The following is a 4,570-nucleotide window of genomic DNA, read 5'->3' on the forward strand; positions in this document are numbered from 1 at the left end:
GGGGTGGACAGTGGCTATGAACAGTCAGAGACAGACCTGGCCACCCTCACAGTCGCATCGAGGCCCGGTTCAGCATGCGGAACACTCTCACTGCCTTTGGGTCTGCAGTGCCTGGCTATCAAATTCCTGGGGGGTGCTGTTCCAAAGCACAGGGGTACAATACAAAGGTATAGAATTAGCTGGAAGTCTGCTATCATCAGCCTGGATCTGTGACCCATTCCTCATTTCGTAAAAATTCAAGCTTCTTGTATATTGCTCTGTCTAAAAGAGTATGGAGTTTCTTTATTCTGTTGCACCAAAACCTTGCCATCCCACAATTTAGTAGTTATTCCCACCTTCTCATATCCCAGATGACAAACTGTTAATTAATAAGAAGAAAATCAGCATTCTTATTTACCTACTAAAACAAGTGGCTTTTTTTAAAGTCTGGCTTTTGGGAAGGTCATCTGAAATACCACCTTCCAAGAGTCTCCACAGCGAGTGCCAAAACTATGTTTTTATTTACTTGAACTTGCTGATACCCTTTCTCGTTTCACAAGGGATCTGAGGGGCTGCCAGATTTCACCAGGTTATTACTCCAAACTCATAATGAACACTGGCTATGTGCAGAGGGCTTGAAACAGAACAGTGGATAACAGGAACTGAGCATTTACTGTAGGCAAGGCACTGAGCTCATTGGTTTACATGGATTAACTCCTTCAGCTAGGGAGAGGTACCACTGTGATTCACTGACTCAACAACACCATTGATTGTGAGTTGTGCTATTATGTACTGCTAAGAAAGAAAGAAAAAGCTGTCAGTTAACTAGTAGATGGAGTACCAGCCAGGATAGGCCAGATTGTGCTGGTAGAACACAGTACCCCAAAGTTTGGTGGCTGAAGAAGAAGGGTTTGTGTTTCTATCCCCTTAAGTACCCACTGGCTACAGGTTAGCACCACATCATCTTCCCTGTGAGGTCTAGTGGAGCCTTTATCTGGAACGGGCCTCTGTCAGGAACTTTACTGGCTGTTGAGGTGAACCCTGGCTGCCTTTTAAAGTCAGCCTAGAGGTGATATCTCTCACTTTCCTATGTACTCCATTGGCCAGATGTTGGTCAAATAAGTTTATAATTATGATATATAGGTTTGCTCGCTTATAGTTTGCTTAGGTGTGGGGGACAGGCTGTAAGCAGGCAGGATTGTTATACCCTAAGGCTTAGTTTTAAGACTAAGCCTTTTCCACCTTAAGTGACTTTATATCAGAGACTTCCTTGTTTGTATATTGGATTAAAAGTTTTGATTTATACACTATAAAATGGGGCAGACCAGGAGCTTGCTCTCTCTCGGTTCCTAAGATTAGCATTAGAGGAGAGAGCAGAGAAAGGCCACATGGAGGAAAGGAGAGGCAGGCAAGATGGTAGAGTGCTGAAGGAGAAGCCAGTTTGTGTAGAGTTTGTGCAGAGAGAAGGAGATGGGAAACAGAGGTGAATAAGGCTGGTGAGGTAGAAAACTTTGATTCTAGGAAACTCAGATAAGTCAGTGGCTTTGGGAGCCCTGAATGAAAAGGGAAGTGTTTTCCCACTTTGTGTATTTCTTGCCCACTGGGTACAAGCTAGGATTAAAGCTAATGGCCCACCAGTTCTTGGCTCCATTGTTTCATTACCGTCTGTCCAAATCCATTGTGAACCTGCATGGGCCAGGCGGCTGTGATGGTGGCCATGGCCACTGGCCTTACACCAGACCAAGTCATATGGCCATCCCTGAGCTCAGCAGGTGGGATATGGGCTTGTCTTGTAGGAGAGGGCACTGCAACAAACAGGAATACAATTCCTTACTTCTTTATTAATTTAAAAACAAATCCTAGTTTCAGGTGTTAAAAGGTGAATGTAAAGCCACGGCCACCATCACAGCAGCCTGACCCATGCAAGTTAGCATAGGATTCGGACAGACGGTAATGAAACAACGGAGCCAAGAACTGGTGGGCCATTAGCTTTTAATTCTAAGAGCTTGCACCCAGCGGGCAAGAAATACACAGTGGGAAAACACTTCCCTTTCCATTCAGGGCTCCCAAAGCCACTGACTCATCCAAGTTTCATAGAATCAAAGTTTCTGCCTCACCAGCCTTATTCACCTCTGTAAAGCCAGTATCCATGGCCACCACTCATTCAGTGCTCACAAAGCTACTGACTTATCCGAGTTTCCTAGAATCAAAGGTTTCTAGCTCACCAACCTTATTCACCTCTGTTCCCATCTTCTTCTCTCTGCATAAACTCTGCACTAACTGGCTTCTCCTTCAATAATCCGCCATTTTGGCTGCTTCTCTTGCCTCTTTCACGTGGCCTCTCTCTGCTCTCCTCTCTGCTCTCTCCTCTAATGCTAATCTTAGGAACCGAGAGAGCAAGCTCCTGATCTGCCCTACTTTATAGTGCAGAAATCAAACTTTTAATCCAATATACAAAATAGGGAAGTCTCTAATACAAAGTCACTTATCTGAGGCATGATGGGATTGTACCACCCCACATCAAAAAGGGTGGGAAAGGCCTAGTCCTAAAACCAAGCTTTAGGCTATAAGAATCCTGCCTGCTTACAGCCTGTCCCCCCCACATCCAATACAAACTATAAATGAGCAAACATATATATCATATTTAAAAACTTATTTGACCAACTGTTGGGCAGATAAAATATATTATGCTCACTTTGTTAAAGATGGCACTGCCCACGTGGAGGCCGTTGCCCAGGTGATATTAATGTGTGTCTCTGTGGGCTGTGGGCAGGCAGGATCTTTGTAGCCTGGGGCTTGGTTTTAGGATTAAGCCTTTCCCACCCTTTTTGATGTGGGGTGGTACAATCCCATCATGTCTCTGATAAGTGACTTTGTATTAGAGACTTCCCTATTTTGTATATTGGATTAAAGGATATGAATCTACACTATAAAATGAGGGCAGAACAGGAGCTTGCGCTCTTGGTTCCGGAGATTAGCATTAGAGAGCAGAGAGCAGAGAGCAGAGAAAGGCCACGTGGAGGAGGCCAGGAGAAGCAGCCAAGATGGTGGAGTGTTGAATGAGAAGCCACTTTGTGCAGAGTTTGTGCAGAGAGAAGGAAGGAGATGGGGAACAGAGGTGAATAAGTCTGGTGAGCTAGAAACCTTTGATTCTAGGAAACCCGGATAAGTCAGTAGCTTTGTGAACACTGAATGTGAGTGGGTTTTGGAGCCCAGTGTGTGTTTTTACTTGCCCGCCAGGTGCAAGCTAGGATTAAAGATGATGGCCCATCAGTTTTTGGCTCCGTTGTTTCTTTACTGACTGTCCGAATCCAATGCGAACCTGCATGGGCCAGGCTGCTGTGATGGTGGCCCTGGATACTGGCTTTACACCAACAACCTCTGTTTCCCATCTCCTTCTCTCTGCACAAACTCTGCACAGACTGGTTTCACCCTCAGCACTCCACCATCTTGGCTGCTTCTCCTGGCCTCCACGTGGCCTTCCTCCGCTCTCCTCTAGCATGGGTTCCTCCTAGAACGTAATCACTCTTCCCCTGGAACAACGTGATCTCTCCTTTTAAAATCTCTTGGCGCAAAAGCCTGTGCCCAACACACATTAATATAATCATGCCCATCTCAAGCAAGAAGGGTAACTAATATCACCTGGGTGACGGGCTTCTACGTGGGCAGCGCCGTCTTTAACAAAGTGAGCATAATATATTTTATCTGCCCAACAGTGAAAAACTGTAGATCCTAGAATTGATGGAATCTGGAACTATCCTTAGTATAAAGCAGAATGGAGACTCAGGTGGGTCATGGAAGGCACTTGAGACCTCCAAGGGGCAGAGCTGGGGCTTCAGTACAGGCATCACCAATTTCACCTTTAACTTCACCCCAGTGAGCCCTTAGGAAGGTTAGGTAGGATCTGTTAGGTGATGGGGGAGCTTGGGTGTCCCCTTTAATTACTTTTAATTTATTAATATCTTTTTTCCTTTTCAACCCTTTTCTTCAAATATACATTGAGCCAGTACTGTGCTAGGTGTGTCACTGAAGAATAAGTCTCCAGTTACAGTAAACAAAATGTGCTGGGTCAGCCAGGGTCAGAAGGAAGATTCACAGAGGTCAGCTCTTAGCTGTAGCAAGAAAGGCATGTACCCAGAGGCTAAGATACACGTGACCCCTTCCAAGATGGGCCTGGCCCTGATCGTAAACCATTCCATAAAGAGATGACTATTTACTCTAGGCAGAGGCCTGCTGGGTGTGGGTTGAGTGCCAAGAATTGAGTGAGCTGGCCATTGGAATGTGAGTGTGGGCGGAGTGGGGGGAAGCGGCCAGTGGCTGCCACTGAGTCACAGAAGGCTGAGTGAGGGAGGGCCTCAGGGCCCCGCCTCCACGTAGCAGGAAGGAGCAAGGTCAGGAGAGTCAGAGTCTGGGTGGGGCAGGGAGGGGCAGAGGGGTTGTCCCAGGGCCCCTGCAGATCCTGGGGCGCTGGCAAACAGGTCTTTGATGCAAACATTGCCCACTGAAAGCTACCCAGGACCCAGTTGGTGATCCAGAAGGCTCCTTCTGAGATGTAAATCAGAGTTGCCACTAGAGCATCCAGAACCCTGCC

This window comes from Saccopteryx leptura, chromosome 3 (assembly GCF_036850995.1).
Source record: "Saccopteryx leptura isolate mSacLep1 chromosome 3, mSacLep1_pri_phased_curated, whole genome shotgun sequence".
NCBI lineage: Eukaryota > Metazoa > Chordata > Mammalia > Chiroptera > Emballonuridae > Saccopteryx > Saccopteryx leptura.